The sequence below is a fragment of the Meriones unguiculatus genome, chromosome 7 (assembly GCF_030254825.1).
Source record: "Meriones unguiculatus strain TT.TT164.6M chromosome 7, Bangor_MerUng_6.1, whole genome shotgun sequence".
Lineage (NCBI taxonomy): Eukaryota > Metazoa > Chordata > Mammalia > Rodentia > Muridae > Meriones > Meriones unguiculatus.
The window spans coordinates 93,415,866-93,437,556 of NC_083355.1; the positions used below are offsets into that span (position 1 = coordinate 93,415,866).

General features: G+C 46.4%; 1 long non-coding RNA gene across 1 annotated transcript; it reads left to right on the forward strand.

Annotated features, from left to right (window-relative positions):
• Positions 1–3,709: 3,709 nt before the first annotated feature.
• On the forward strand, positions 3,710–6,083 carry LOC132655447 (uncharacterized). The gene is made up of 2 exons (XR_009593258.1): positions 3,710–3,918; positions 4,117–6,083. It is a non-coding gene; the product is annotated as an uncharacterized LOC132655447 (long non-coding RNA).
• Positions 6,084–21,691: the final 15,608 nt, after the last annotated feature.

Genomic DNA, 21,691 nt, shown 5'->3' on the forward strand with positions numbered 1-21,691 from the left:
GAACAGGTGGAGGGTGCCAATTCTTGCGAGAGGATAACAAATGAGAATAGCACTGGGAACAAAACCAAGCATCCTTCACGCTGTCGGAGCAATGAAGCCAGCACACTGCCAGCCTGGGCACCAGGCAGAGCCTGGAGTTTGGAAAAAGAAGTCCCTTTGCTCCTTCCTCCTGGAGTACTGGCACAAATCATCTTCCCTGGAGTGTCTCTTGAAACTGGGTAGAGGACTCCCCCCACCCACCCTCCCCCACGCACACACTGGGTTGGTGAAGGAGGAGAGGCAATCTGAGCCAGCTGTCTTCAGTGTCCCTTCTGGTCTCCTGTGACACGAATTGGCCTGTGGGTCAACCACATGGGGCTGAGGTTTGTTGATACTGGCGGGGGGGGGGGGGGGATTTGTCTTGCTCTCCTTCAGAGAGGACTGACCTGTTAAAGCCAAGATGCTTCAAGAAGCCACAGACTGGAGTTTACCTGCTGAGGGGAGAAGAATCCTTCCAGAGATTGAGCATCAGGGAGCAAAGAGACCTCCTCTTCTAAGCTCAGGGTGCTGCCTGGTGACCTGCCTGGCAGTGTTTTAAGTCAAATGCAGCTGAGATATGAATCAGGGAACTTGCCTGACCTTGGGCTCATCTTTGACCCGAGGGAGAAGGTGTCTTTGGTCCTGCTGACCTAATCCCTGACTGGCTGGGCTGAGTAAACATCTCTAAGCCACTTTCCAGCTGCCTCATTGGGGTGCTCTGGTTCAGGGCACTCCTCTTTATTTCTTTACGCATTCATTCGCTTTGCTATGGCATCTCATGTAGCCCAGGCTGGTATCAATTTCACTACATAGCTGAGACGGGCTTTGAACTCCTTATCGTCTGGCCTCCACCTCCCAAATGCTGGGATTGCAAGCATCATGCCCCTACTTTATAATAACACTTCCTTACGTATCCCCTTCTTACTGGGCGTCAGTGAAGTTTTCAATCATATTGCCCTCCCCATGGGGTGGGACCAAGACCTGAGCTTGGACAGTCAGACCTCCGCATAGTCCTGTGATGGTAACTTTTGAGAAAGAAGGAAGAGAGGGGGGGAGGGAGGAAGGAAGGAAGGAAGGAAGGAAGGAAGGAAGGAAGGAAGGAAAGAAAGTGCCCTCTGCTGGTAACACTCCTACCTAGCAAAGACCCAGACAGCTCTCCAACTCTCGCATTGCAACCTGTGACTGAACAGCAGCCCACTCAGGCTCAAGGTGTGGAACATAGTTTCTGTCTCCCCGCTTGAGGTCTGAACATCACATAAAACCATGTATGAAGCTTGGCATGAAGGTGCACAGCTGCAATCTTAGAAAGTAGGAAGAACGAGTTGAAGGCCAGCCTCAACTACCGGCAAATTCGCGGTCAGCCTGAGCTACTTGAGACCATGCCTCAAAGCAATAAAGCAAAACACTACAGAATCCAGACCCTGTCTTACACCCATTCCTCTTCATTAAGCCTAATTAGAACTCACAGGGTACCTATTATTCTAATATAGCATACAGCAGTTATGAATAATGGCGAGGTTCTCTTCTCTTTCCCTCTCTCCACATCTCCCTTTTCTCTCCCTTCCGATAAAAGCTGTTTGTGTCTTACGGCTTCTTTGGCTTTATTCCTTCACTGCACTATTACCCAGACCCTAGATGGATAATAAGCATAATGGCGGCACTCTGGCCTTTCTTTCACTTGATTCTCAGTGGCAATTCCAAACAGACTGGATGATTTCAGATTTTGGGGTCTTGATGTTTGATTTCTTAAGCTCCTGGTGTACTTTATGCTGTATGTTAGCTCCTGGTGAGCATATAAGCATACTCAGCAAAGCTTTTCCTCCAACTCTGTAACCTATAACTTTACCCTTTTTTTTTTTTTCCTCAGCAGAGCTTCCTGATTTCATGAAATTCCAAGTATCAATTCTCCTGATGTTTCTTAGGTTCTCAGAATCCTTTTCAGAAAGTCCTTGTGTGTGGCCACTTCTGGAAACTTTTTTTTTTTCTGTATTTTCCTATACTTTCAAAGTTTCTGGTCTTACGTTAAGGTCTTCTAACCATTTTGAGCAGGTGAAAAACAGGGATCGAGTTTGATTCTTCGTTTGTTTATGAGTCTCTGATGTACTCTACTGGTTTGTATCTATAATCTGCTTTGTTTCTATGGCTCTGTGGTACAATTTAAAAGCAGGCATTATGGTACTTCATGTGTATTTCCATATGGATTTTAAGATTGATATGTTTTTGTTTTTAATTCTGTGAAGAATGCCATTAGAATTTTGATGGAGATTGTACAAAATCTGTAGATCACTTTCAGTAATATAGCTGTTTTCACACTACCAATTCTGCCAATGCACAGGCATCAGCGGCCTTTCTATTTTCTAGGTTTTCCACCCCTTTTCCTTTATGGCACCGAGGATTGAATCCTGGGCCTCATGTGTGCTAGGCAAGTGTCTATCACCAAGCCTTTTCTTGGCATCTTCTGTTGTCTTCTTCGATATCTTTCTTTACAGTTTTATTGTTTTCATTACAGATGTTTTGAACCTCCTCAGTTAGGCTTATTCCTAGATAAAAACTTAAGGCTACTGTAAATGGAATTTTTATTATTTATTGCTCAACATTTTTATTACTATTATATAAAAAAGCTGATTGTTCTGTAGTGATTTTTTGCGTGTGTGGATTTGCTCACATGTGTGTGTTTGTGAATGTGCATATAGAGGCTGGAGATGAATGTGGGGTATCTTCTGAAACTGATGTCTACCTTATATTTTGAGACCAAGGTTTCTAACTAACCTCAGCTCATCTGTTTTTCTAGTCGGCCAATGAGTTCTAGGATGTGCTTGTGTCCACCCCACCCAGGGCTGAGGCTGTAAATGAGCCCTGACACTGGCTTTTCACATCCGTGCTGGGGATCTGAACTCAAGTCCTCACGTTTGCATGGAAGCCACTTACTGATTGAGCCATGCCGGAATCCCATCCTTGTATGCTGATTTTGCTTGTGTTACTTTGATGAAACTAATCTTTTAAGCATTGGATCATATTATATGCAAATAGGGTACTTTGAGGGGTTTTTTTTTGGGGGGGGGAATCAGTATTCACACACTCAGCTGTGATTTCCCCTGGTCCTGGTCCAGGTTTTTGTTCTCATTCTCTCTCTTTCTGTGTGTGTCTGTGTGTGCTTGTTCCTACTTTCTTTCAGCTTAGGAGTTCGCCGGATTATTAATCTGAATATACTTCACACTTCCTTAGTTTTCATTTGTTCACATATTCCTCTCATGAAGGTGTTCTTTCCCCAGTCTGCATTTGATATTATCTTTCCCCTCCTCTGTGTATAGGATGTCTTTAACAATCTTCTATAGACCAGTCTCAGTGGTACATGCCTGTAATCCCAGCACTTAAGGGGGCAGAGGCAGGAGGATTGCTATGAGTTTGAGGCCAGCCTGGTCTACAAATCAAGGACAGCGAAGGCTACACAGAGAAACCCTGTCTCAAAAACAAAAAACAACAAAACAACCCAATAACAACAACAACAAACCCTCTATAATTGGTCATGTACTAACCTTATATCTCTTTATTTTCTGCACTGGCCCCCAAGAGATATCCTTAAGGTGATTGGTCTGTGACTCAGTAGAAAATGCAGAATATGGCCTTTGGAGTCAGTACTCCAGTTAAATAAGTGAGCAAGTTACTAACTATCCAAAGATCACCTGTTCTTAACAGTGGCAATGACAAGAATTCTGCTTCTGAGGTGTGCAGCAAGGACTGAAAAAGCAGAGCACCTGGCTTTTGAGAAGCCAGAGTGAAGTCTAGAGACCAGACACTCCTCTACTGTGTCTCTTCAGACACCTCAGCCCAACCGCTGGCTGCAGGACATGAGAAGGACCCAATCCTCCCAAAGGGCACGCGTCCAGCGGCTGAGCACTGGTAAGCACTATTAAGAACGAATAATAAGCCTTTTCGGTGAGAGCCCTTTTTAATTTTTACTTTCCCTCCAAATAAATTAAGGTTGATAGGCCCCTCTGATGACAGATGATAGACCCTTCCCTTATATCTGACTGATCTGAGCAGAAAGATATTCAGCCAAGAAGTTCCATCTCTAGTTTCAAACAATCTCCTCCCTAGCAGTCCCAGGGGAACGCCATCTAGCAAGGCTCACTGCAAGCCCAGCAGCTGCGGAAGCCTTCTGCTTTAGAAGCCTTGCTCCAGTCACGGCAGCTCCAGGGAACTTGGATTTGCTTTGGAAGACTCCACTCCAGCAAACACCCTTTGGTGACCTTGAGATGACCCTCAGCACCCTTCAGGTTTCTCACCGGTGCAGCTCCCCTATAGCAACTCAGCAGACTCTAATTCTAATTTGTAGAATTAGAAGCCATTCACATGAGGCGATGTGATTGGAAGACCTGCGATCTGAGCAGGCCCACATCTCACACCCCTCTCTACTCCTCAGTTTTGTAGGCTCCATCATAGTGGCTTCTCTCCCTCTTACTGATACTCAGTGTTGAAATATTAGGTCCCGTAACACCTTCTCCTCAGTGGTCTTTGGGCTGCTTGTGGTCTTCATCACGGGTCTAGTGGGCTGAGCTGGTTGAGCAAAGACAAGAGACATCTCCAGGCTCCCAGACCTGACAGCAGCAGTTAGGATAGAGCTGAAGAGTCCAAGCACTTAGAGCTAGGGACTCAAGTACCCAGATTCCAGGGCTGTAACACTAGAAGAGTTCTAGAAAGTGGCTGTGATGGTCAGTGTTAATAGCTTTATTATTAACTCCAAGTTAATAATCACTCAGGAGGTGGATCTTTGAACATGCCTGTGGGGAGATTATTTTGATTATATTAATTGATGCAGGAAGATATTTGAATCGTGGAAGGAGGCACCATTTCATGGGTTGAGCCCTGAACTGAATGAAAGAGAAGGGGTGGGGCTGAGCACAGTCATTTATTGCTCCCCTGACTGTGTGTATAATATGATCAGCTGCTTCAACTCCTGTTTCATGCCATGATGGGTTATGCCTTGAACTGTGAGCTAAAATAAAACCACCTCTCTTTTGTTGCTTTTGTCAGAGTATTATAGCTCAGCAACTAGAAAAGAAGTAAGACAGTGGTCAAGGGTAGAAACTAAGAAGAGCATGAAAGTCAACAGTCTTGGGAAGGTAAGAAATGGGAGAAGCTGAGGTTGTGGCAGATGGGTCCGTAAGGAGAGGAAGAAAGGACCCAGACTATAAGGACTCAAAGCCTTGATCACTAGAAAGGCTTAAGAAAGAGCAGCCACGGTGTTATATGACAAAAACCTTTCCTGGGGAGATACAACACACAAGCCTTTTCACTCCAAATAGGGAGCCCAGGACAGACCAAAGTACAGATATGACCAAAGTCCAACTTGGTGAACCCTGAGTTTTACTGGGGTTATTTACAGAAATATGGGTGAGGGGTTACCAGAGCAGAAATGAGTCAGACAGCTGCATCACCAAAGTCCACTCCAACATGGGTGACTACTCATGGACACTGGGAACCTGGACCATGCGTCAAAACCTGCAGGTTGGAGAGTGTTCTTTCCAAATGACTCTGGTCTAAACATCTCCCAGGAGACTCAGCCACTAGTTTCTGTTTCTTCCAGGAAGCAGGTCTGCTTTTGTGGATGTAAACATAGTTTTGTTTTAATCCCAGGTGTGGGATGTGGGACTGATTCAGATAGTCCCCAGCAGCAAACTATTTTCTTTGTGCGGGCGCTGAAAGGAGCTCTTTGACAGCTGCAGATAGTTTAAATCTGAGTACTCTGGAAATCCAGAGAATAAATCACAGCACCCAGAGAGTGTGGAGCAGCTCCAAGAAAGAACAAGGCTGCTGCTGCTTCCCCTGTGGCTCCTGTTGCTGTTGTTGCAGTGAGACAAGAAGTTGGAGATCTCCTGAAACAAGGATTGAACTGGCTCCAAGGAACCTGATGACCCTAACAGCAGGAAGCAGCTAAGAGAACTGTGACCCCTCTCCCACTAACCTTTTCTTTCCCCTATCTGGTATTGGGATGTTGGAAGGCATTGGGGTGGAATAGGGAGAAAGAGATATAAGAAATGTAAATAAAAGAGTTTTTAAAAGTATGCCCAACAGTGTGCTCTGAGAGTCTTCTTTGCGGCTCAGCTTCTTTCTGTCCGAGGGGTACTCTCAGCTTTTATTGTTTACTTTTATTGTTGGGGGGAGGGTCTCAGTTGTTTATCTTCCTGTTTAAGGAGCTTCCTCAAGATGGAATGAATGCTTTAAACTCTGAGGAAACTGTTACACATTTCAGGGGCCAAAGAGACAAGGCTCGAGAGCTACAGCTTTAGATGCTGGGTGTTGACAGTCTCAGCTCAGAGCAATACTTCTTAGGCAATATGCCTCTGCCGTAAGCACCTAGAGCAATACACGTCTGTCTGGATTTGATGGCTTAGAGCCATAAGCATCTAGTTTTCCAGATTTAGAGCTGTAAGCCTCTGGGTTTGTGAAATTCTGGAGCCTAAGTCCACCAGCACTAAGGGGCTGTGCTTTGGCTATCTGATTTCTATCCAGATAAAGACCCCCTAACCAGCTGTTTGTGCCAGCTGTCATGGCTACAGGGTTATATGGGACTGGAAACAGCACACATGGGGTTAAATCTTCTGTTCTTGCTGGAGACAAATGTTTTGTGTTGAGGAGTTGCTGCTGGGAAGGGAAAGGAGGGGGAGAGAACGATCCTTTTTTATTATTCTGAGGTGCATTTTAATTTGCACAAGCGACGCTGTATCTGTGATGGATGACACAGAGGGAAAAATTACAGCCCAGAAAGCCCAGCAAAGGGGGGAAAAATAAAGGAGATCCCGAAAGGATTAAAAAACGGCCCATTGTGATGCTGCATCCTGATCAGAGGCTGGGGGCTGGGGAGACAGGGGAGGGGTACCTGGATGGGGCCAGGATGTTTGTTCCAAAGACTGGACACTGAGGATGCAAGGCGAAAGCAGCTGTCTGATAGGAGTTCAGCCTGGACGACAACCACAATGGTACCCAAGGTACCGTCTCCCTGCGGTCAGGCCAGGCCAGGCCAGGCCAGGCCAGGGTGTGGTACAGGAAGTGCCAGCCCAAGCCAGCTCTTGGCACACTGAGAATTTGCTGGAAGTTGGCTTTTCTTCTCGTTGTATCTCTGGATCATCTCCCCCAGAACTTCAGAGGGAACCTCACTGGTCTCTTTTTCCTCTTTACTGTGTATTTGTCCATCCTAGATGACCCCTGAGCTGGAGGTGGGGGGTGGGGGTGGGATTTGGAGCAGCCAAGAGCAGGAATCTAATCAGGCAGCTAGCTCACTTTGTTGTTACTCAAGAGCGGATCACAGAAGGCATCAGCCAGCGGAGGTGTAGATGTTTGTTTTTCTGCGGTTTCTAGCTAACGGTTTAAAGAGTAGGTTTCTGGAATCAGATGCCAAGAACTGGTTTGAAGCCTGACTGTGTAATAGCTGTGTAAACCTCAAGCAAGGTGCTTAACCACTTTGGTGGCTCTGTTTCTCTCCACCTAGAATTGTGATAAAATAGCACTTATTTCACTGGGGCTACTGTGAAGATCAAATAGAATACCAAGATTCTCCTGCACCAGAAGGAAGCAGGCCCAGCAGGGTGGGTGCTAGTAGGGGCCGCCCCGGCATGGAACTGGCTAGCCCTAGTGCAGCTAGGTGGCTATAATACTCATGGTCAAGACCCCGAGGTAGGGAGGAGCCAGAGCATATGTGATCAGGACCTACCCTAACTAACTCTCTTGCAGTCGCTTCCCCTCAACAAGTTCTTGGAGAGGAGGAAGGCAGCTGGCCATTGCCTACCACCCAGAGTAGTGGTTCTCGGCCTTCCTAACTCTGCAACCCCATAAACACAGTTCCTCATGTTGTGCTGACCCCTGACCACAAAGACCATAAAAATTATTTCTGTTGCTACTTCATAAGTGTGATTTTGCTACTGTTATGAACCGCAATGCAAACGTCTGTGTTTCCCGATGGTCTTAGGTGACCCCTTCGGAAGGTTCTTTCGATCCCCAAAGGGGTTGTGACCCGAGGCTTGAGCAACAGTATCTAGAGACTCGGCTAAATACCAAGAACACTGCTGGGTCTAAAGAAGTCCATTGCTGATGGCAGGGTTTCATTGGTGAGGCTGCCCGTGCCTTTTCCTTCTAGGAGCAAAACTTGAGCAAATCTTAAAGTTCTCTGTGCGAGCCCCCGGACCCTCAGCAAAGTGTCCTCAAGGCAATAGATAGTCAAGGGAACAGCAGCAAGGCTTCCTCGCAGGCAGCTGACCAAGTATTGATGGTTCAGTAAGAAGAATAGCTGAGAAATCTTAAGGAGTGCCCTTATGACATGCCTGCTGCAAATAGCTGGCCCCTCTCACCAGCCACTCACTCATTAATAACCGACATGGCTTGCGTTTATTGAACGTTATGTGCCGGGCTCTGTTCTAAGCATCTTTAGTTACCCAATTACTTAATGCCCAGAGTAAGCATTGTTATGACCTGCCTCTTTAGGAAGAGGAAATGAAAGCGCTGGAGAGCTTAGGAATCTTGCCCAAGATCGCACACCCAGAGGCATCAGAGCCAGGGCTTGTACCCACGTAAACTGGCTTTGGGGTTACACTGATTGACTTACAAGCCTCCGTAAAGGCTTGTAAGAGACGGAAGCCTCTCTCATGGGGAGGGCTTACTTTTTTGTTTTTCTGAAACTGAAGCCCATTATACCCTGAACAGCAGTGCCAAAAAACTTAGTGAGGCCTTTTGGGTGAGGAGGTTTAGGGTAGAGCGCCATTCACTGCTATGAAAGCCCAGAGGTGCAGCTGTGTACCACCAGGAGAGGGCCTGCTTTCCAGAACAATTGCAAGCTCTGTCTTGTGCATATATAAGAAGGCGCTCCATCAGTAACTGGAAAATGTATAAAGTGGATCTAAATGTTAAAAATTAGAATATATCCATTGTATGCAGTGATAGATTTTATAAAGACATTTAGTTAGGGCTAAGGAGAGTATCGCTCTGCTGTGTGAGCTCATTGAGCCTTACTTTCTCATCTCTGAGGTGGGGCTAATACTTCTTCCTGCCTCCGAGATTGCTCTGTGGTCCAGACAAGGTGGACACTGTTCTTAGCTGTAGATCTGTTGTTGGCTCATATGTAATGATCATAACAGTGATTCCTGCGGAGTGTCATGTTAGGTACGGCCCTTCTCCCCAGAAATCTCTCTCATTTGAACAGCTCTTGTGGAGCCTGAAATTAAGGTTCTTGTTTGCACCTGCCACCATCCTTTATAATACAAGGCTTTGTCAGGGAGTCTCTGTGACTTCTGGACCCTTTTACAGAAACATGCACACATCTGGGGATGGAGTTTCAGAACTCGGCTTCCTGTACTGTTCAGAGTTCAGGAGCTCAGCTATAATCTGTGTCTACTCTATTCCTGCCCTGCATTCCTGTTCCCCTTTGGCAACAACCTCTTCCTTCTTTTCCTTGGAGACCATGCCCTGCTAATTTTCCTTCTGGCACAGTTCCAAGAACACTGCCCCCTTACTGGGAGGTCTTATCCAAAGGCACACTAGCCATGGTATATGGTTGGCCACATGTGTGGATTAAGGACCTGTACTGAGAGTTAATGACCAATGATCTTCCCTTGACCCATGATAAATTGGATGCTAATAAATATTCTTTAACTTCCCCTGTACCAAGTCCCTAGGCCTCATGGAACAGAGTCCTCATTGCCCATGACACATCCCGATTAGCCCTCTTTTGCTTTCTTTTTTTCCCCAGTTCTCCTTCTGCATATTCTTGCACATGCTTTCTGGAATCACCTCCCACACAAAAGGAACCAGTAAGAGTTATTTCTAGGGCTTTTAATGAAGCCATAGGAAAGTGGCCTAGAGCTAGTCTCTGGGATCACTGATTTCCAACAGTATGGAAGGCTTGGAGCTACCAGGGTCAAGGCCAGACTTACTATCACTTTGAGAAAACTCAAGGCAAAAGAAGGCTAAAAGAAGGAAAGCTGGAAGGATGGACTTTTGACATCCTCCAAGCACCCTAACTCTGTTTTTCCTGAAGGGACACATGGTAGACCCTTCAGTGATATAAGCTGTAACACTTGTTTTTATTGTTGTGCTTCTTCCGGAACCAGGCATTGCCTCTCCAGTGGAGTGACACTCCCTGTAGGGTCTCCCAGGACATTCATGATATCTCACTGGGTCTAATGCACCCAAGGTAGTCTAGCACATGAAGCCACAAGCTCCCCTTGAAAGACAGGCGTGCCCTCCTCAGCACAGAAGCTGTCCTGTCTGCACCATGAGCCTGTGGTTCAAACCCTAGATCACCTCCTCCATAATGGAGCAGTGTCCTGGTCAGCACAGTGAGTGGGGACACCCTTGCTCAGGGCGACACAACACTGCCGGTTATGTGCACGTGGGTGCAGGAGGCGTGGGGGTTGAACAGAGGTATGCCATAGTAATGCACAGGCCAGGTTTATGTGCAGCTAACGTAGGTTGTACTTGAGTTAATCCCAGTTCTTCCTTCTGTGAGGACATGAAGATAAAGCACTCAGCAAGCCCCTCGGTACATAGTGAACTTTAGTAAGTGGAAAAATCATCTTCTCTACTTATGGGACTATTGACCACCAAACACCCTTCTTTCCCACCATCACTCCTGTCTGGTTTTTGGTTTCACCTATTCTCTATTCTTTCCTTTTCAAACACAGGGTCTGTCCTCAGGAGCTCCCATCTCTTCCTGCCTGGGCCCTATTTCTGCTTTCTGAACACTCATTTCTGTGTATGCAAACACAAACTCTTCCCAGACATGGCCCTTTCCCTCCTCTTGTAGTCTGCCTGCTGGGAATAGCTCTCATATTTTCTGGTCAGAATCTTGTCTCTTTCCTAGGTGACCTCAGCAATCTCTGAACAAGTCAGAGAGAGAACAGCACCGAATCATAGCATTCATGGTGGCTTAAACAGAAGCTGTTCTGATCTCCCTCAGGTGGGGTGGCTCAGGCCACGTCACTCCAATTTTATTAGTCAGGTTTTCCATTGTTCTTACCCCAGAAAGGCAGAGAAAGGCGGGTTTATGTTGGCTCCCAGTCTCAAAGGTATCAGTCCCTTCCAGACTCTGCTCTTTTGCTTTCGGGCTTGTGGTAAAGCAAAACCACACAGGATTGGGAGCTACTTACTGAAGGAAGCCAGAAAAAAAGGAAGCAGGGAAGAGAAAGGAGGAAGAAAAAGGAGTAGGGTAGTGATAGGGAGGTAAGAGGGAGAGAAGGGGAGGGAGCAGCAGGGACAAGATTATACCTTCAAAGGCATAGCCCAGTCGTGCACGTCCCCCAGCAGACCCTGCTTCCTAATAGCTGTTCTGTATGTACCCCCACCCATTCTGGGATTAACCCGAAGCTAACACCCTTTTCATCCAATCAACTCTCAATAGTGCTAGACCAAGCCTTCAATACATGAGCCTTTTGGGGGGCATTTTTTTTAAATCTAATCCATATGAACTCTCACAGGGAGACACAGGCTACGAGGGCCCCATTTTTGTTAGAGTGCTCGGGCCCTGGCTGTGGATCCACTTCTCTGAGCTGAGTAGCAGCTGTGCAAGGCTTCCATCTTAGTACTGTTCCAGGACAAAGCTGGGCTCTTGTCAGCCAATCAGAAGTAGAGGGAGGTTTCCTTAGAGTTTAGGGAATCTCTTCACTCCAATTTGAGTTTAACACACAGCTGCTCCAGAATGCACATGACTTCCCAGCAAGCCTTGCGTGACCTCCCCGAAACTCTCAGACTAAGGTCTCACAAATGGGATATTAAAACATCAGAAACCTCATTCTCTTACAGTTCTGGAACAGCAGGGCCATGTCTTCCTAAAGGCTCCATCGGGGCAGCTTTCTCCCGTCTTCTACCATTGCTGGGATGAAACACCATGACCAAACTCAAGCTGGGGAGAAAAGAGTTTATTCTGCTTGTGTTTCACATCCACAGTCCATAGCTGAAGGAAGTCAGGACAGGAACTCAAACAGGGCAGGATCCTGGAGGCAGGAGCTGATGCAGAGGCCGTGGAGGGGTGCTGCTCACAGGCTTGCTCCTCGTGGCTTGCTTATCTGGCTTCTTATAGAACCCAGGACCATCAGCCCAGAGATGGCACCGCCCACAACGGGCCAATTAGTGTCAATCACTAATTTTAAAAAATGCCCAAGTTGGTCATGGTGTTTTATCACAGCAATAGAATCTCTAACTAAGACAACAAAGATGCAGGCAAAATCTTCATACACATGAAATAAAAAATAATTTAGAAGAAGAAAAGACAAAAGTTTCAGTCTTCTTTTTTTTAAAAAAAACAAAAAAAAAGGATTCTCATGTTTCTGGGCATAGACATAGGGTTTTTTGGAGGTGTGTGTGTGTGAATCAGCATCACCTCATTAATTTCATTATAGGCATCTTGCAGTCACAAGCAAAGCCAGCTTTAGGCCAACACTAACGTGAGGGTGGCATAACTCAGCGGGTAAAATGTTTGCTTGCAAGCACAAGGGCTTGAGTTCAAGCTCCAGGACTCACTGTTTAAACAAGAGTGGGGGCATGATGGTGCATCTGTAATTTCAGCACTGGGGAGGTGAAGACAGGTGCATCCTTGGGGTTCCTAGCCAACTAATCTAACCATCAGGGCGTGGTACTACCTGATAGGGATTAAGGGGACTAAGAGGTGTGGCCTTGTTGGAGCAGGTGTGTCCCTGGAACGGGGGGGGGGCAGCTTTGGGGTTTCAAAGGTCTGAGCTAGGCCCATTGGCTCTCTCTTCCTTCTGCCTTCAGATACTGATGCAGAATTCTCTGTGACCATGTCTGCCCCTGTGCCGCCATGTGCCCTGCCATGATGATAATGGACTAAACCTCTGAAACTGTAAGCCAGCCCCAATTAAATGCTTTCTTTTATAAGAGTTGCTGTGGTCATGGTGTCTTTTCACCCCAACAGAATACTGCCTAAGACAGATAGACAGACAGACAGACTGAATGACTAAGCCAGGGCCTTGATCCTCCTTGTATCTTGATCTTCCTTTATGCCTGATCCCTATGTAGGAGAAAATGTCTTTGCTGGTTTCTCTTCCTTATACTGTGAACCCCTAAGTGAACCCTACCCTTTGGAGGGCCTCTCTGCCATACCTGGACTCAGACTTTGGTTGCCAGCTAGGCACTGGTGCTTCCGGTACTGGGTACCCTGGGTACATTGGGTACACACTAAATTGTGAGGGACATTTTGCCCTGTGCCCACCTCTCCTGTTTCCCTCCCTCTCCTCTCTGTGTCTGCCTGGCTGAATTACACACATGTATTTCACCCTTCATCTGTGAACCTCACATCTGTGAAGATGCCATGTGATCGAAGACTCTGCTCCACTCATCCCTCCCCTGCCAACTGCGCCCAGGCCTCCCTCTTGTGCCCCCTCCCCTTGTCTGTGCCCCCCATTTATCACACCTGAGTTTATAGACTTTCAGCGGAGCGTCATCTCTGGGATGATCCCTGTCCGTGCCAATTGAAATTAATTTTTTCTGGTCAGATTTCATGAGACACTGAATCAAAGGCTTTTCTAAAATCAAAAAGCACTAAATCTTCAGTGGCCCTCTTCCCCCTAGTGTTACAAATTAGTTAGAATGAAAAAAGCATCATGGTTTCCCGGCATGACTTCTGTGTAAACCTGCCAGCGGAGTCGATAGCTCCAGCTTCTGTTGCCCTCCAGCTGCTTACTGGATTTTCTACTCATAAAATTTATTGTAAAATTTTAATCATAATTTTTTTTATATGGCCTGCCTACAAACAGAACTTACAGCTTCCTTGGGGGAGGGATGCTAGAGTTAGTCTTCCTTCTGTTTTTCAAGTCTGTTGTTTTTCTTCTCCAGCTGTCTCTCGTGTCCAGTCTTGTTCCCTGGAAATAGATGTCAAGGGTTCTCTAAGTTCATCAGCTAATTCTGGCCAGGCCTTTCCGATTGTGTTCTGCGAGACCCTATGATTTATGTAGCTCTCTAGCATTTAATTTTTCTAAGTGACCCTTTACCTGTTTTTTATTATGACTTACTAATTGCTGCCATTTTCTAACTTTATTTTTCTTATTAAAGACAGGTTTTAATAGCTAGTTCATTTCTCAGCCACTTAAGGACTCTGATTAATTCCAAAAGCCTGCCAGTCATCCTGGAATGGATCACCTTTCCTGATTACTGGTTCCTTGTCCATGAGTTGGCGGGTCTGACTCTGGACACAGAGTAAATGTCTAGTTAGGCGTGCAGCAGAGAAGCAACAGGAGACACAGACGGAGTTTCGCTTGTCTTGTCTCAAGCGCTTGAGTCACATCTTGGGTTTCAGAAGTGTTCCTTTATGAAGGACTCGGCCTCCTGAACACCCCAACAGCAATGTCCCCAGAAGTGCCAGGACCTTGTAGCTTTCCCTGCCTATTCCAATTGGTTCTCTCTGGAGAAAACACTATTCCCCAAAGTCTTCCAAGACCTGGATCCTCTCTTCTTTCACAGCTGTCAGTTATGCCTGCCAGATTCAGGTCAGTTTTCAGCAACTTGAATGAGGTGCCTTGCTTGGCAATTTGAAGCTGTACTCTGGGACCTGCCTCTGCAGGAGTGTCGTGACTCCCAAGGACCTAGTCTGACACCAAGGTGGAAATGTCCCCGATGACCTGAAAGCTGAGCCTACGTGGAATGGTCAGGGACTGATTAGAAGCAAGTGGAAGTAGCAGATGGGGAGGAAGGTGTACTGTGTGGCTGAGACATCCCAAGCGGAGCCAGAGAGGGGAGAAAGCCCATCGGACAGATGACAAGAGCCTAGGGCTGGGTTATAACACAGGCTGCAACTTGAGGCTGAGAGCCATGGGGCAGTCAGTAGGGGTCTTTAGGGTCTGGAGGAAGGCTTTGAGGGGAGCAGAGGCCTTGAGGAGGGAGAAAGCACCCAGACTAGGCTATCTCCTCAGCAGCAGCTGATCCCAAGTCCTATCTCAGGATAGACTCATCACAGATCAAGGGGCAGCTAGGAGGCCCCAGCTGGGGAAGGGGGTAGCCAGGGCTGTAGATGGTAGTTGTACAGAGTCCCCTCACAAAGGCAGCCATTTTTGTCAAAGAAAAGAGGGTTTGACCTTTAACCTCACAGCAATGTGAAATCTTAGTCCTGGCATCTAGGTAGGAGAAGGGAGCTGGGGAGAGAGTAAGCAGGCTCAGGACAAGCCTTTTTTTCAAAGTTATTTTTATTTTATTGTATGTATATGTGAGTTTTGCCTACATAATTACCCCATGTGTATGTACCCCATGTGTGCTCAGTGCCATCAGAGGCCAGAGAGGGTGTCAGAGCCTTTGGGAATCGAATCACAGAGGGCTGTGAACCACCATGTGGGTGCTGGGAATTAACCCCGGTCCTTGGGAAGAACAGCCAGTGCTCTTAACCACTGAGCCATCTCTCCAGCTCCAGGATAAGCCTTTTGAGAAAAAGAGTCTCTCGGCTCTACAGCTTCCCCGACAAGCATGATGGACACATTATCCAGGAACACAACTCTGCATCCCAGTTCTATGTGCACCCACTAAGTGTAGCCAAAGCTGAGAAGCTCTGGATCAGATGGTGGGTGGTCTCTAGACTTCAACCTCGCTCCATACCCTGGGGGGGTGAGGGGGGGCTTGTGTGTGATTAATTATCCAAAAACTGTCCTTCCACTCCTGTAATTCTCAGCCTGAAGGCCCAGGGTCACCGCACCCAAAGTTGGGAAGAGTGATCACCAAAGAAGCTAGGGTTAGTGACGCTGGAGCCCCGTCCTTTCACACCTATAAAGCGTTGACATTGAAGTCAGCTCCTAGCGCTGCTGATTTTAGCACCAAGGACAGCGACTAGGCTTCTGAGCTGCCTTTTAACCCATGTCTGGGAAATGCACAAAACACCAGAAGGGACCGGTCACATTCCTGAGTGTGGAAAACCAAGAAGGATGTGAGAAAGGCAGGCCTTCTGCTGTCCTGTGGCCTCAGAATTCAGAGACAGGGGAAGCTAGCTCCCAGCCGCTGTTGCTGGAGTCTTCCCAGCAAAGGGCCATTCCTGACAGTTCTACTGGATGGACTCTCACCTATTCTTAGAGGCATAAGACGTATGAAGGCCACCCCCAGTGAGAGGCCTCTCCCTTAGGACTCCGTAGGTACTCCATGCAGAAAGAGATGGCTCTAAAGAGAGAGAGAGACATTAGGAAAATTGCACCCAAACAATGTGGATTATAAAACAAAAGGTCGAGGGGGAACTAGTTAATTAATTAGAATATGTCACTTATTTAATTCTCCATTAGCAGGGAGAGGTGGTTTTCACCTTTTGACTGACAGCTTTGGCCTTGTAAGAGACGCTGTGGGAATGTAGCCCAGCCTCGGCTTTCTGCCCTGAATGGCGAGGTTATAAGATGAATTGAGGGCAGATTAAAGTGCCTCCCAGTGCGAGGCAGCTAGGATCACACTGTATCAGTGCCTTCTCAGCTTTGCTGCCATCAGTGCCCCTCCTGTGATGATGTGGCAGGTATAGGGTCTCAGCCATGCTCTAGGCTCACAGGGGCACACCACGAAGCTCTCCTACCCACAAGGAAGGTTCTGCCGTATTTACCATGGAAGGGCTGTGTTCGGCGAAGTTTCAACGATCCTGATCCTCCCAGCCTGTTTGCTGGCATACAAATCCCTACCTTTTGTTTATATAAGAAATGCTCCTTTCTTTGCTTGTTTACTTTTATTCATGATGTTTTGTCCCTTTCCTGTACTCATTCCCAGGGCATGTATAGAACGAGTCTTTGGCTGTGTCTGGCTTGTGGCCTGCTCTACTGCAATTGGCGGATAGATATGGAGATCTCTATTAACACAAGTGATGTGCAATATTCTTTGGCAATGAGCAATTTCTAAATAATTAATTATTAAGTATACAGAGAAACATGAGAATTTTTTTAACTCATCTGAATTCATTTAAGAGCTGGAATAAATTCATACACACACACATACATATATTACATATACATACACGCATATGCATATACCTTAGCATAAGTGACGCCATGATGGGAGTACCATTAAGCCTTAGAACCCAGCATGTAGGCAGCAACACCTTTCAAAACAAAAACCAAGACCCAAATCCATAAAAGTCCTTAGTTCTGGAAACGTCCTTAAATGTACTAGCCTTGCTTTTTGGCTTCTGTAGTTCCGCTCTGGGTTAACTGTTCTCCCTCACTGAGGTATGTCAACCCAGCATGTGGTTGCAGCATTGTAAGCCACACCCTAGCTTCTGGGTAAGTTTTATATAACCCACAACTTTATTTTAATGGTGTCAGAATCCATTTGCGCTACTATAACAAAATACTAAGTCTAGATTATTTATTTAAAAAAAATAGAAATATTTCTCACAGTTATGCTAGCTCATTCCATATGTGCACAAGGGTCCTCTGCTCTCTGCGTTCAAGGTGGAGCCTGGAAAGAATGTTGTTGTGTTCTACCAAGGGGAGCAATGCTGAGTCCTCTCCTAGTGAAGAAGGGCAAGAGAAGACAAATTCCTTTCATAAGGGGACAGAGCTTCTAGGCTTTTATTGTTTCCCAGCTCTCGATACTGCTGCATGGGAGATTAAGTTTCAACTGAATTTTGGAGGGGACAAAAACTATAGCAGATGATAACCATGAGGCCGGCCTGGAACCTATTGTGAATTTATACTTCTTTGGGGAAAGAAAAAAAAGCCACATATGTGTCAAACATTCTGCTAAACTCAGAGAGGTGGGATGTTATAGAGTGAGAGCCAAAATGAGCTTGGGCTATCTTCAGACCCTTAATGGCCATTTATTACCCACCCCCGTATCTGACCTGACATCTTTTTGGAGTGTACAGACACCCTAGCTTCCCACAACACCAAGGCTAAGAACATCATTAGCATTCAAAGCTTACAACAAAGCCTCTCCCTCCCCCCCACCGCCCCGTGCTTTGAACTCTCTTACCTGATGGCTCTCCAACCCATGTATTTGAAGACTGCCTTGATTTGCAACTCTCCTTGTTCTGTTACTATAAACATTTCATATGGGGCTGGAGATATGGCTTTAGTCAATACTGCTTGCTGTACAATCCTAAAGACCAGAGTTCAAATTCCAGCACCCATGTACCAAGCTGAATATCCTACAAACGCCTGTAACTCTAGGGTTCAATGCCTTTGGCCTCCACAGACACACAGGTGCACACACCTGGGTGTGTGCATATACTCATGTAGAAAGATACATACATACAAACAAATAAATATATTTCAAAGCAAACTTCATGAATTTGTTAGCAAGTTGGAACATGGTGTTTGGGGTGACCTGAATCTGGGTTCCTAGGGCATGGTCACTCATATTTGGCTCCCTTATTCACTTTGAGGTGACAGCTGTAGTTTGTGTGTGTGTGTGTGTGTTGACATTGCTTTAGGACTTTCAAACTTCCAGGAATCCAGAGTTCTCATGTTCTGTCACAACCATGAACTATCTGGAGGCAAGGCCACTGTGCAAAGCCTGTGGTGGGATTCAATCTCCGTCCTGGGCAAGTGCAGAGGGGAACAAGCCACACCTTCCCTCTCTCTTGCAGAGCTGCCCTCAACTCTCACTTCCTTAGCACTTCAGACCTGACCTCTGACCTCCATTAAGGAGGATGGGCTTAGGGTTTGGGCGCGCCCAGTGGAACCAAGTAGGAAATAGAGAACTAAGTGCAATTTACAAGGCAAACTAGATCTAAAGTACTGGCTCTCCTGGCAGGTCTCATAGAGATACCTGGGAAATATGTCTACCTTTCTAGGGCTGGGCTATAACCCTGGATTAAAGTGCCTGGAAAACTGACTTGGCTACCAGGCTCTCAAGCCACTTAGTCCACTGTGAGGTTTTCGCTTCATTGTGGACGGGGAGATGGCTCAGTCATTAAAGTGTTTGCCGTGAAAACCTGAGTTCTGACCCAAAACATCCACCTATAAAGCAATGGCAGTCAGTAATCCCAGCTCTGGGACACAAGCAGCTCCAGAGGGCTAAGTCAGATCACAGTCCCTGTTTATAATGACTCTTGCCACCATGCAAAACCCAGGGGAGGGTACAGTCTCCTTTCAGAGACAGCCAGCCCTTTCTAGCCTCTCTTCACCTTCCTAGCTCAGGAGAACCCCAGACGAAAGCTCTGTCCTAGTCTGTAGCCTGGGACACAGGCTGGGCTTGGATGATTGTTGCTACAAACTCCAAAGGAACGAGATGTCACACTCCTGCATCTTCAAGCTATCACTAGCTGGCTCTCTCATTGTGGCTCGACTGTCTATGGTCAGGCTGTCCAGAGCCTGGGAGCAGGCAGCAAGCAAGAGACTGATGAGAGAGAAGAGAGAGGAGAGGACTGAATAGAAGGTTGGGGGAGGGGAGGACCCAGAAGAGAAAGAAAGGGAGGGATGGTTAAAGCATTTGTAAAATGAAAAGGCAAAGCGCTTCGGACTGCGTTGGGCTTGGAAAGTGAGGCCCAGGCACGAGTAATTGGTAATCGGAGCTGATGTGAAGAAGGAATGATTTATGCGAGCATGCAGACAGGGGTGGAATAATTTTTGGAGCAGAACGGGGAACTTACTGAACGCCTGAAACTCAGCTACTTATCCACTCGCTCAGTGATGAATTAGCTCTTGTTTGAAGTAACCGGGGCTCCATTTTTCATTCTGATTACTACACTTGATATCTTTCTCTCTCTCTGTTTCCTTCTGACCACTGTCCCCTCACTAGGCTCTGAGTGCAGAAATATTGGACTTACAGAGGCTCACCCCTCCTTCTTTGCTTCCCTTGACCCTTCCACCCCGCTGGCAACATTAACTCATAAATAGCCAGGTTAAAACCTAGCCCTTTGAGATACTGCAGAGATTAAGACCGTGTGGAATTAGCGGAGGCTTTGGATGGAAGACCTGCCTACTTATGAGCCCTGCGTGATTGTAATTCCTTTGCCTATCTGATGCACGAAGTCTTTCTCTCTGACTGTCAACAGGATGGAATGAAGAAAACACACCCCTTCCCAGCTGAGTGCATCACTGCTTTTAGAGGTAGAGAGGCCTCTAATGACCTGGAAATCCAAATGAGGGGTAAGATCTGGGTGAATTTTCTATAGCTCTTTTCTTGCCAACCTTAAAACAAGACAAAAAACAAAAACAAACAAACAAAAAAACAAAAAACCCACCACCACCAACAACAAAACAGGTTTGTTAATGTAAACACCCAGGAGGCAAATGCAGGAGGATCTATGAGTATGAGGCCAGCCTGGTCTATATAGCAGTTCCAGACCAGTCAGGGTGAGATCATGTCTCAAAAACTAAATGAGTACTTTTAAAATTACAAATCAGGTTTTAATTGTATAAATAGGGGCAGTCTCTAGGTTCGGACATCAAGCATACAAATGTCGTATACTTTGATTATTTTAAGCTTTCTTTTATTTAAAAAACACAGCCCTCCCTCCCACATGCAAACTGTCATCAGGCTTTAGCTCCTTAAGTTCTTCCTGTGAATTGCAGAGGGTCTTTCTGTCTGTGTGTCTTGCCATAGTCTAATATTGCCCTATTCTAATAATGGTCTTTCTTTTTTTTTTTTTAAAAAAAAAAAAAGATTTATTTTTTATTTATTTACCACATATACAGTATTCTGCCTGCATGCCAGCAGAGGGCACCAGGTCTCATTATAGATGGTTGTGAGCCACCATGTGGTCACTGGGAATTAAACTCAGGACCTCTAGAAGAGCAGCCAGTGCTCTTAACCTCTGAGCCGTCTCTCCAGCCCCCATAATGGTCTTTCTTAACTGGCTGAAAATTCAGGATCTTTTATGGTCCAGTTTTGATACAGATTTCTATTTAAGATAGATCTAGTTGGGGAAAATGTGATTAAAAGCTTTGTATGATGGTGCATGTCTATTCCCCAGTTCCCGAAAGGCTGAGGCTACAGGGTGGAAAGCTCACCTGGGCTACATTGTGAATCTGAGGCCAGCTTTGGGTCCATGGCAAACCCCTACCTCAAAACAAAAATGATTAAGGGCTTTGAGGCGTAGCTCAGTGGTAGAATGCCAGCTTGTAGAAGGCCCTGGTTTTCAAATTAACAAGAAGTAGTGGTTAAAACAATTTAAATAAGGCTAGGCATGGTGGCACACGCCTTTAATCCCAGCACTCAGGAGGCAGAGGCAGGAGGATCTCTGTGAATCTGAGGCCAGCCTGGTCTACAAAGATAAGTTCCAGGATAGCTAGGGCTGCACAGAAAAACCCTGTCTCAAATCACCACCACCACCCAAAATTCTTTTATAAAAATATGTATAATAGTTACTTGTCCAAAGAGCAAACAAAGATATTCACCTAGTTCTGAGAAAAGCACTTTTAAGACACTCTTGGAATCTGTTTTCTACCCTAGTGATGAACTCTGAGCCAAGGAAGTCCTGGAAATCCCAGCAGTGGCTCCTGCGGGTCAACAAGTCCCCTCCTCCTGTCAATCATAAGGACACTCCCCTCCTCACTGGACCCTGACTCCGCCTCTCAGCCTGAATCAGCCTGAGCGTGTTGGTGATTTTCCCTAGGCTTCCTCTGACCGCTCTGTCTTCACACCACTGGGACTTCTGCCTCAGCAGATCCTGCACAGTGCTAGCTTCTCTTTCAGAGCTCCCTAACCCCCCAGGCCTCCTGGACATGTTCTTCTCTCATTTCCTGGACCCATCCAAGCCTTCAGCCACCTGCAC